The 12,599-nt window shown below is 44.9% G+C and overlaps 1 pseudogene; it reads right to left on the bottom strand.

The window, feature by feature from the left end:
• Positions 1-10,838: 10,838 nt before the first annotated feature.
• On the bottom strand, positions 10,839-11,693 carry LOC147738088 (uncharacterized; annotated as a pseudogene).
• Between the last annotated feature and the right edge of the window lie 906 nt (positions 11,694-12,599).

Here is a 12,599-nt window from a genome sequence, read left to right as displayed (position 1 = left end):
GGCCATCCCGGAAGGCCACAAGATCACCCGCAAGGACAGCACCAACGGGACAGGTGGAGGAATCGCCATCGTCCACAGAAGCACTCTCAAAGTGTTGACAAACACAGACGACACCCTCAGCTCCGCTGAACACCTGCACTTCTATATCCACACTGACCCCAACACCACCCTCAGAGGCACCCTCATCTACAGACCCCACGGGCCCCGACCACAGTTCAGCGTCTCCATCACTGACCTTATCAGCACACACGCCCTCGCCTCTACGGACTACATCCTCCTCGGGGACCTGAACTTCCACCTCGATAACAACAACGACACCACCTCCTCCACCCTGATCGACAACCTTAGCAACCTCGGACTCAGACAACTAGTCACAGCACCAACACACTCCGCCGTCCACAAGCTTGACCCCTTCTTCTCTGCGAGCACCCACATCTTCTTCGGCCACACCACCGAACTCCACTGGACTGACCACAGCTGCATCCACTTCACCTTCCAGAAACCCACCATACACCACCGCACTCAGCAGATAACTCGCCCAGAGCCCACCCGCAGACCTGACCGACCCCGACGCTGCAGCCCGCAGCTTCAGACAATGGATCAACGACTGCGTCAACACCCTCACCCCGCTCAAGAAGCCCGCCAACACCCACACCAGCAAGAGAGCCAGCTGGTTCACCGAAGACCTCCAGGACCTCCAAGCGAGCCTGACGTAAACTAGAGAAAAACTGGACCTGCGAAAAACACCGGAAAGCTACATAGCCCACAGGAACGCCACTCGCCAACACCACCAACTCATCAGATCCACCAAAAGGACCGCCTTCAGAGACTGACTAGACAACAACGCACACAACAGCAAAGAGCTCTTCAGCATCGTGAAAGAACTCTCCAACTGCAGCTCCAACACCAAAGAAATTCCACCATCACAAGACCTGGCCAACTCGCTGGCCACCTTCTTCCATCGCAAGATCGCAGACATCCACAACAGCTTCGACACCGTCACCACCTCGACAACATCCGACACCCCTGCACCAACGACCACCACCCGCAACAACCGCCTGCTCGCCTGGACCAACATCAAGATCATGAACACCGTCCTCCTCGGATCCCCGGAAGACCCATGCCCACACCACATCTTCAACAAAACCAGCAGCACATCGCACCCAACCTACGGAAAACCATCAACATCTCCTTTGAGACAGTGACCTTCCCGGGGAGCTGAAAGCACACATAGATCAACGCCCTACTAAAGAAACCCAAGGTGGACCCCAAGGATCTCAAGAACTTCCGTTTACGAAAAGGCCGTCAACAAACAACTAACCAACTTCCTCGAAGAGAACAAAATCCTGGACCCAAACCCAGTCCGGGTTCCGCAGCAACCCACAGCACCGGAACTGCCCTCATCGCCGCCACCGACAACATTAGGATCATGCTCGACAATGGAGAAACCGCAGCCCTCATCCTCCTGGACCTGTCACCCGCTTTCGACACAGTCTGCCTGCACACTAAGAGCATGTCTCCATGACGCCGGAATCCAGGAGAAGGACCTAGACTCGACCACCTCCTTCCTCTTTGGGAGAACCCAGAGCGTCCGCCTTCCCCCCTCCGCTCCAAAGCCACCAAGATCATCTGCAGCATACCCCAATGCTCATCTCTCAGCCCAACGCTATTCAACGTCTCCATGGCACCACTCGCCCACGTCGCCCAACAGCACGACCTAAACATGATCTCATACGCAGACGACACCCAGCTGATCCTCTCGCTCACCAAGGACCCCCACACTACCAAAACCAACCTCCACGAAGGAATGAAGGATGTCACCGACTGGATGAGGAACAGCCGACTGAAGCTGAACTCTGACAAGACAGAGGTCCTCATCTTCGGCCCACCCCCTCCGCCTGGGACAACTCCTGGTGGCCGACGGCACATGGGCAGTAATAGGCACACACGGGTATACGGATACACAGAGGCACACACAGGCACTCAGGCACATACAGGCTCACACAGGCACTCATAGGCACACAGGGACTCAGGTACACGCAGGCACACAGAGGCATCCAGTCACTCATTGGCATCCAGTCACTCATTGGCACACAGGAACTCATAGCTATACCCAGTATACAAGGACACACACAGGTCCAAAGAGGCACACATGTAGGCACCCACAGGTACTCATAGGCACAGCCAGGAACCCATATGAACATAGGCACTCACTGACATACACATGTGAATACACAGGCATATACAGACACAAACAGGCACTGGTAGACACACAGTCACTCACAGGCATTCAAAAGCACCCAAAAGCAAACCAGGCACACACACAGGCATTCATAGGAATACAGAGTCCCATATAGCCACCCATGGGCAATCATAGGCACGCACAATCCCTCAGAGGCAGACACAATCACTCATATGCATACACAGGCCATCCTGGGCACTTTTTAAAATCTAAGCACCACCAATTTACACCATTTTTTCATAGCAGCCACAAAATGCAAGTTAATTGTCGAGTTAAAATACATAGAGGACGGCAGACTTCCACTGCAGTAAGATGGCACACATGTTTTTGATCTCTCCAGGCAAGTTTGAGTAGTCTGTGGGCGCAGAGGTGTAAGGGATATATGAGGGTGTCACTGGACTATCTAGTTAATATATCCTTACGTCGCATACTCAAAGAAAGAAAGAATGGAATCAGAAAAAAACGACAACATAAAGAAATGTATGACAAAACTTATTTTAAAAAAAGCAACCCGGTCTGCTCTAAATTATGTGCAACTAAAAAAACGTAATATGCAACAGAAATGAAATCACAATGAAAAACGTTTACATTTTTTTCAAATGAATGTTGCATGAACGCTTAGAAAGGAAAAAAGGGCAAGATCAACCACCTACAAAGAAAGGGAAACCCAAAACCTTTTTGAAGCAAATTAGGACAAGCTAAGCTTAAATACATTAGCATACAAGTCCGTTGATAGTAAGGGGAAAAAACTGAATAAGATCAGGTGACAATGCCTCAGGGGAAGATGAATTTCAAATACAAAGTCTGTTGTACGGTAACTCAAAGTGATTAGAACAATGTCAGAGTAGAAGTGTCTCCGACTTCGTACCAAAATTACCCTCAACAAAAACGGAAAATAAATACTGAAACATAAGCACTATGCAACTCTGGTGGTGGCAGAGAATGGAAAACATAGAACAATTTGCAACAGATCCACAAATGCAGGGTTAAAACAGCTCAATGGAGATGGGAAACCTCGTCAATTTAGGTTCTTGAAAAAGGTTTTTAGAAACACAAAAACAGGATACAGTTTAAACAGGAATGCAGTGTGTGCATAGGACTTACCCAAGATGTAAAAAGGATGAAGCATGAATGCAAGGGCTCAAAACCGCAATCAACTCCCCCCGCCTTAAAAAAACATTATTTGGAATGGCTTTTGGAATACAGTTATAAATTATACTCCCTTAAATACACCCAAAATTAAATATTTGGAAAACACAATAAAATTACGACATGATGCCAACTGTGGGGGGGGAGGCAACCCATGTTACTTCCACCGTTTGCAAGTCAGGCTTCAAAAATACGACTGAAGGCCACAAGGTTCTGAGTTTAACATATGCACTATCTCCCCAGAAGTGTAGAGAAGTGACCTGAGCCTTGCAGCAGCATGTGTGTATTGTAGTTACCAGACAGCCCAGGAGCTCCTCAACCACCAGAATCTACCCTCCAACATTCTACAAAAAGGGGTGAGCGAGAGCCAACAAGGGGCATCGTGCCAGTGACTCAACCTGGCTATTTTGAGGGGTGGTGGGAGCACTGAAACTTTGGGTAGGCCCAACCTTCAGTAAAATATTGCCCCTCTGGGCCAGCCTTGTTCCCCATGAGCAGTTGGTTCAATAAAAAAAGATTAGCCCCCTGTGCCTGCCGTGTGCTCATCGGAGGCAGGCCCCTGCATTAATTTACCAGCCAGAGAGAGCTGCCCTCTGGGCACAATTGTTTTTTAACAACCATAGGCCAGGCGGGCATGATTTTGATTATATCTGCCCCCCTTTATTAGGCCCATGCTCCCTTCTATTTTCACACTCAGGTCACCTATGGCCCCAGACGAGGAAAGGGAAGCACAGACAAGTTGTAGGATACAGATGCGCTTTGCTGCATCAGGCCGGGAAAACCTAAGTGATCATCTTTTCGGTGCCCCGGTTTCAGACGTGCTTCTTTCCTCCCCTCCAGCTAAAGAAGAGTCCAGGGTGAAGCCAGGAAAGTCCACCAGTCTGGCGGCAGGTGGTGGTGTCTGCGGCCCTCCAAAAGAATACAAAACAGCAGGCAGGCAGGTGAGGAGTAAGTAAAAAAAGAACGCACCACCTGCCTGCCGCTGAGACCCCTTCTTTTATTGGCCCAGTGTTGAGCGCTTGACCAATACAAGGAGGAGGTTGCATTCACAGGCATTTTTGTAGAAAGCGCAGGCTTGTTAAAAAACTGGTAATTTAGAGATTTCTTTAAGTACATCACCAAATCGTAGAGGGTCTGAATGACTGTGCTTCCCAATATAATCATGCCCTGTGGGCTACATTGGCCAAACTCTGCAGGTGAACCTAATGAAAGCTATACGAGATGGACGCGTTGCTGCAAAGTTTGTAATTCGTTGTGGCTTGGACATGGTTGACTTCTTGGGTAAGGAGATAGGCACGAGTGTGGCACTTCAGTGCATCAACTGGATTAGGTATATAAGATTCTCTGAAGACATCTAAGCATCTTTAATGAACCTGCCGTTCATGGCTGTCGTCTTTTAAACAAGAAAGAGGACTAAGCACTAGACAGATTTAAAGAAAGCAGAGCCACAGCACATTTCTTGGACCTGTTTGCCTCCGCCAAGGAATTTCATAACAAATATTGTCACCTCAGTGGATACAGTAGGGTTTTTCAACTCTGCAAATGCCAGACCCCACTGCAAACCCAACTGGCATCCTAGTTCTTTCATGGACATGGCGCACAAAGACAATGTCCACGACATGAGGGACAACACACCACTGAGTCACCTGCTGCTACAGCGGGCGCAGCCGCAAAACCTCTTTATTGTGTCCTTCCTGACACAGAGTCACCCTGTTGGATTCAGAATCTAACATTTTGTCCAGCAACTGAGATTGTGCCAGCGACAGACTCCTCTCCTTACTCCACCCAGATTTAACAGTGGTGGCGGATGCACCACTTCTTGGTTGGGAAGGCCATACAGGAGAGGTGCAGATTGGAAGACCCTCGTCACAGGCAGAAGCCTGACTCCACATCAATCTGTAGGGAGATGCAAACATTTTGCTTGGTGCTCATGGCATTCCTGCCCATCATCAGAGGAGGGCTGGTGCAGCTTCTCCCGGACAACATAGTCCATTACGAGGATCACATCAGGACGTATCAGACTCAAACTTGTTTGACAGCAAGCAGAAGATTCAATGGCTTCAGGTGTTTGGTCAAGCGAACGGGCCGCTGGAACTGCTTCGTTGAATTTGACTTCCTCCTGGGAATGCTGGCCTGTGATACAGAAGATCCCGTACTGAGGAGTGATGAATACAGTGTGAGCAGTATACAGGAGAGGTGGCAAGCTAATGTACTGATGAGACCATGATAATTAACCGATTAACTGGAATGGTTGAAACATCAACTATAGAGGGACTGTTTCACATGAACTATGTCTTCTAAGAATCAGCTTTGCTTAACTTGTATTGTACAAAAGTAATGGGCAGTCCTGTTTCCGTGTATATGTGGATCAGATTCTTCTATCATATCACTTTCACCTTGAGCACCACTCCTGCGTCACTCACGAATGTACATATACACTTGCTGCTGAGAATACAATTTGAGTTATTAGAAAGGAAAAGGCCTTGTCTGATTTCTACTCATGATACAAATGGTGAATTAACAACTGCCCAGGCCTGCATATGTGATACAGGCCAGTGAGATAATGAAACCTTCGGACCCCAGTGTTTATTCTTATGGGTTGTGCTTATATGCGGCTCTGATCATCACTTCTGGAGCAGAAGGACGTCAACACTAAGCTGCACAAAGTCATCTACGAAGGTGCAGCAATACTGCTCTCAACTTTCAGGATACTGTCTGGCTCCTGCGGAATATTCACCAGGTGAGGAATCTGCAGGTAAAGGAGTATCCACCCGCAAGAGCCTTATCAAATGTACTTTGTTTGTTACGTTTTACTGCTGTTGTATCGTATGATGAAAACTCTATATTCAATAATGTTAACAAGTGTACAAAACACTGCACCCAAAATATATATTTTAATCATATGTTAACAAAGAAGGGCGAGTAGAAACCATTGGGGTTGAAAACATTTAATACATTCATATTGTGAATTTTATGGCAATTTGTAGATTTTTTTTTAAGCACTAACATTTCTGAGTCGAGTAGAGACCTTGAGAGTATTGTAACTTTCTGATACTTAAATTACTGATTTTGTGACACTTAGTTGATTGTTTCAAACCCTGATATTTCTCCGGAGGTTGCATGCGGGCAGCCTAAGTTATCCTGCAAAAGTTTGTTTTATTAATCCTACAGCAACTACAATTTTTGCTCTTTATGTAAAGTGAGGTTGTGTTAGAAGCTGTTCTGCAACTCATGATCTGGGTTCCTATTCACCTGGTGTGGATGCATTTATAGTGAGACTGACTTTTTGACTGAAACCTTTCTGGAATTTATTTATTTATTTATTTATTTTTGCAATTTTTAAAGCGCTACAATTACCCGTGGGTGTCTCGGCGCTAATGGCTAGGAGCTGATACCGGTGATTAGATCTCTAGGCAGAAGTTGAATTGATTTATAGTTAGTTATGTCGTTGAGAGAACAACCAAGTCTTTAGTTGCTTTCTGAAGACAATCAGAGATGGGCTGGTTTTTATATTAAGAGGGAGGGAGTTCCATAATTTAGCAGCAGCTATAGTAAAACATCTGTCTCCCCAGTTAACTTTCCTTGTTCTGGGTATCTGCAGCAGATGAGCCGTGTTGGAACGAAGCGTTCTGGGAGTTGCCAAAGGCTTAAAGGAATTTTTAAGGAATTTGGGTCCCGTGTTGTTTATTGCCTTGTAGACAATACAAAGGGCCTTGAACTTCGTGCGACTTCTGACTGGAAGCCAGTGCAATTGATCCAGATGTCCAGAGACCGAGCTGTATTTAGGAATGGTCAATAAGACTCTGGCAGCAGCATTTTGTATCATTTGTAATTTGGAAATAACCTTTTTTTGTGCATTGAGGAGGAGGGCATTGCAATAATCAGTACGTGAAAACACCAGCGTAGATATAAGTGTTTTGCCTGCAGTTATAGGAAGATATGGAAGAAGCTTCTTTATTTTCCTTAAGATGTTAAAAGATGATGATACTACAGCATTCACGTGATGATGGAACAGGAGTTTGTCATCAAATATTACTCCCAAGTTTCTGACTTTGCTGACCGGTTGAGGTGGAGTTCCCAGTTCCTCTGGCCACCATAAAGGGGACCACAAAGGTTGAATACTTCCAAAGAGCATGACCTCCGTCTTGGATGAATTAAGTTTTAAGCAGTTGGAGGCCATCCAACTGCTAATGGCTCTCATACCGTCCTTGAAGTTTGCTGCAACATTAGGTCCATTTTTATGTATGGATAATACCAACTGAGTGTCGTCGGCGTAAGTTGTTAGGTTGATGTTATACTCTTTTATTACCCTCGCTAAGTCCGAAACATAGATATTAAAAAGGGTCGGACTTAGCGAGGAACCCTGAGGGACTCCACACGGAAGGCTGAAAGTAGGTGAAGTGAAAGCACCTAACTTGACTGCCTGCTTGCGGTCAGCCAGGAAGGATGTGATAAGATCTCTGGCTCTATGTTTGATACCAATGGCCTCGACACGGCCGATCAAAGAAGAGTGATCGACCGTGTCGAAAGCCGCCGACAAGTCCAACAGAATCAGGACAGCCTGTCCACCCTTGTCCATCGTGGCCCTTATTTCATCTGCCGCCTTTATCAAGGCCGTCTCTGTTCCATGACCTTGTCGGAAGCCGAACTGGGTGTCATCTAATAGGTCATTAATTTGAATATAGTCAGACAGTTGTTTGTTCATGACAGATTCAAAGATCTTAGCTGGGAACGGCAGTGAAGCAATGGGACGATAGCTGGAAGGCAGTGAGGGGTCCAGGGAAGGTTTTTTAAGGAGTGGCCTAATTATGGTGTTTTTCCAAATTGTAGGATAAGAACCTGTAGAAAACATAATATTACAGATATGTGTCAGTGGTTTAGTAATGATGTCAGGAATAGTATTGAGTATGGAAGGGTGGCAAGGGTCCAATGGAGAACCGGATTTAATTGACTGAATTAATTTATAAATGAGTTGAGGGTTTATTCTGGTGAATTCCGTTAAAGCTGTCGAGGTGGGATTTATCCGACTGTTAGAAGAATCAGTAATGTCAGAATTTGGGGTAAAATCTTTGAATATAGATGTGACCTTTTCAGAAAAGAAATCGGCCAATACATTGCAAAGAGTTTGTGATGTTTCAGTAAGAGGGTTGGGTGGTTCGGCGAGGTGGTTTACAACTTCAAACAGTTTCTTCATACTGCTTCTAGCTTGATCTATTTGAGTGGTGTAGTAGATGTTTTTTTCTGTTGCTATGCTCTGCTTGTAATTATGAAGAGCAGCTTTATATGTTGCTTTGTCTGATGGGTTGTAGTGTTTGCGCCAATGGCGCTCAATATTACGACAATGTTGTCGTTGAAGTCTAAGATTTTCAGTAAACCATGGGGCCGAAGGGGTCTTCCTATTATGTTTGGATGTTCTGGATGGAGCTAATGTAGAAAAAGCCCCCTCCAGAATAGAAGTGTATGTGGTAGCTGCAATGTTAGAGTCAGTTACCATGTCTATACCCATGAAAGCATCAGTAAGAGTCTGTGTGAGTTGATTATAATCTAAATTTTTCCAGTCTCTGGTGATAAGATGAGGGTTCTGAGATGTATTTTTAGATGCTATTGATTTAATTTGAATATCGAATAGAATGGCAAAATGGTCAGACCATGTTAAGGGAAGTATTTTATTCATGATAATGTAGGGGTTATTAGTAAAAATTCCATCAAGCGTGTGTCCTGCTTTGTGTGTTGGAGCTGTTATCAGTTGTTCAAGGTCTACAGCAAGAAGGTCATTAATAAGCTGGTCAGTGTCTCTATCTGACAGGGATTCGAGATGAAAATTAAAATCTCCCAGAATAGTAAAGTGTTTGTGATCTGCAGCTAACTCACTCAGTTGATGAAGTTGTGAGAGAAAAACTGAACGAGAGCCTGGAGGTCGATACAAAAGAGTGCCTGTGAATGTTTGGTTAGTAGTAAGAGTGACCGTAAAGGCAAGCGCCTCACAGCTCCTGTGTTTTAAATCAATACCTTTAACGCGGAGGCTGTTGCGATATATTATTGCAATCCCTCCGCCTTTATGGGCAGAGATGCGGTCCTGCCTATGGACACAATAATCTTCTGGCATGGCAGCCTTGAAATCAGGTCCTGATGCATCGTCTCCCCAAGTTTCGGTAAGAAATAGGAGGTCGATAGCGTAAGTGTTAAGTAACTCTAGTATGTCAATTCTATGGCAAGGAAGCGAGCGCACATTAACTAGTGCAGCATGTATCAGTTTCTGGGGTTTAGGAGTAGGAGTTATCGAATTATTATATGTACACAAAGTGCAAAGAAATGGCCCTCCAATGGGATCAGATATTAAGCATATGGGGGGAACATGTGCCTTCTGTAAAGTGTTGTTTAAGTTGTGCAGTTCATTTGCAGTATAAACTAACCTTGATGACCCCAGAGATGTATAGGGGGTGGCCCTGGGCTCGGTCCAGGCTTGGACGGGCGCAGACGGGCTTGGCTTAGGCGCGGCTTCGGCGCGCATCCGGCGCGCCCGCTGCGCCAGCCCGCTGCGCCGTCTGGCCGGAATACACATTCAGAGTATGTATAAGGCTTTAGTCCAGAGTAAATTCTCTCACGTGGAATGAGACTGTATTCAAAACTAAACCTTATCTGACATTCAGAACATCCATCAGGCTTTTTCCTGTGTGAGTTTATTCATGTCTAGTGAGAAGTAATTTGTAACCACAAGTTTACTTGTATTTTGAGGGCTCGTAAGGATTATCCCCAGTGTGGATTCTCCCACGTTACATAAGAATGGCTTTCAGATAGAAGCTTTTCTGGCATTCGGAGCAATGAAAATGTTTTTCCCCACTGTGGAGTCTCTGATGAAGAATGAGATACCTTTTCTGAATGAATCTTTTCTGGCAGTCCCCGGAATGGAGTGTCACATGGTTAGAGAGGTATTTCTGTCATTCACTTTTCCCTGTGTCTGTTTGCTAATGTAGAGTGAGATTGTGTTTAAAATTGAAGCTTTTCTGGCATTCAGAGCACTGATGATCATTTCGGATCGTGCGTGTTTGCTTAGGGTGCTTGTAACAATCTCAACTCTCAATCTTGTCTGTCTTTCAGAGCAGTGATAAGGTTTTTCTTCAGTGTGGATTCTCACATGTTGAGTAAGAAATGTATGGCTAAAACGTTTTTGGCATTAAGAGCACTGATATGGTTCTCCCCAGTATGGGTTCTTGTATGTTTAGTGAGACCGCTTTGGTCATTGAAATATTTCTGGCATTCAGACCACTCCTATGGTGTTTCTCCAGTGTCGGATCTTGTATGCTGAGTGAGACTGCTTTTGTCACTGAAAGATTTATGGCAGTCAGAGCACTGATAAGGTTTTTCCCCAGTATGGGGCCCTGTAGGCTGAGTGAGACTTCTTTGGACACTGAAACATTTCTGGTATTCAGAGCACTGTTATGGCTTTTTAGCCAGTGTGGGTTCTTGTATGTTGAGTGAAACTTTTTTTTCCCCTGAAGCATTTTTGGCATTCGGAGCATTGATAAGGTTTTTTCTGAGCATGAGTTCTTGTGTGCTGACCGAGACTGCTTTGGGTACTGAAATATTTTTGACATTCAGAGCACTGATAAGGTTTTTTCCCAGTGTGAGTTCTTGTATGCTGAATAAGAGTGCCTTTTTCACTGAAACATTTCTGGCATTCAGAGCACTGGTAAGATTTTTCCACGGAGTGGATTCTTGTATGTTTAGTGAGTCTTCTTTTGTCACTGAAACATTTCTGCCATTCAGAGCACTGAAAAGGTTTTTCCCCAGTGTGGGTCCTTGTATGCTGAGAGAGACTACTTTGGTCACGGAAATATTTCTGGCATTCAGAGCATTGATAAGGTTTTTCCCCAGTGTGCGTTCTTGTATGCAGGATGAGACTTCTTTTTTCACTAAAACATTTCTGGCATTCAGAGCACTGATAAGGTTTTTCCCCAGTGTGGGTTACAGCATGTCGAGAAAGACTCTGTTTAGTACTAAACCTTTGCTGGCATTCAGAGCTCTGATAAGGTTTTTCCCCAGCATGGATTTTCAGATATGCAGTTAGAACAAAATTACGTTTGAAATTCTTTTGGCATTCAGAGCACTGATAAGGTTTTTCCCTAGAGTGGATTATTGCATGTCAGAAAAGACTCTGTTTGATATAAAACCTTCGCTGGCATTCAGAGCACTGATAAGGTTTTTCCCCAGTGTGGATTCTCAAATGCTCAGTGAGATAAGATTTACGGCTGAAACTTTTTGGGCATTCAGAGCACTGAGAGAGTTTTTCCCTAGTGTGCATTCTCACATGTTCAGTGAGGGTGAGATTTTCAGCAAAATATTTTTAGGCACTGATATCTTTTTTCCCCATTTTGGGTTACTGTGCGATGAGCGAAGTTGGTGTAAACACCGACTTAGTTCTTGCAGTCCATGTTTTCATAATATTTTTTTCTAGGGTTAATGCTCCAAGTTTGTTTTTTTCTTGCTTATATGCAATGGTAAGAGTGAACCAGATTCTAGATTAAGGGCTTGTTTAGATAATGTTGGTCGAGGTGTTATCTTCAGAGGTAGAAAGTCTCAAAGTTGTGCCATTAGTTAAAACTGGTTTTTGAGCAAGGGTGATTTTGAATCTCTGTGCTTTTGGCTGTTGGAAGTGTAAGCTTCAGAGTCTTCTTTCAGAGTCTTTCTTTGATGGTCTGCAGAAGTAACCTTTTGTTATAACTTTCTTTTATGCAGTGTGTGCTTCCTCTCGGAAATTAGATGAGTCTTTAGATGAACATTATTCTGTCATGCTGAGGCAAATTGTCTTTCTGGGAAAATTTCAGATGAGGATGCTGAAGTGACTGGCCTTTCCATATTATTTCTGAGGTTATGTGCTCGGATATGGTTCTGTTCTGGGTTAATGAAACACAGAGTTGGAAAATTCTCTTACAGGAACAGTACTTTTATCAGCTAAAGGTTCCTCACCACACCTAGATTTTGGAAACGGTTTCAAAATCAGAAGGCTGGATGTCCTTAATTTTTTCAAAACAATCTTTCTTATGGCATTGACCTTCAGTTGCCTGGTGCTAACTGTGGGAAACACACAATGCTTCGCCCTGTTAGAACTGCCCAAGTGTTGAATACCCTGCCTGAGGTTACGCCTGTGGGGGGAGGGTCCAGAGGGCCAGCTCTTACAGACAGGCCTGGTGTGACCGTGATACCTTGG

The sequence above is a fragment of the Lissotriton vulgaris genome, chromosome 1_1, assembly GCF_964263255.1.
Source record: "Lissotriton vulgaris chromosome 1_1, aLisVul1.2, whole genome shotgun sequence".
In the NCBI taxonomy this organism is placed as follows: domain Eukaryota; kingdom Metazoa; phylum Chordata; class Amphibia; order Caudata; family Salamandridae; genus Lissotriton; species Lissotriton vulgaris.
This window is presented reverse-complemented; position numbering and strand designations above follow the sequence as displayed.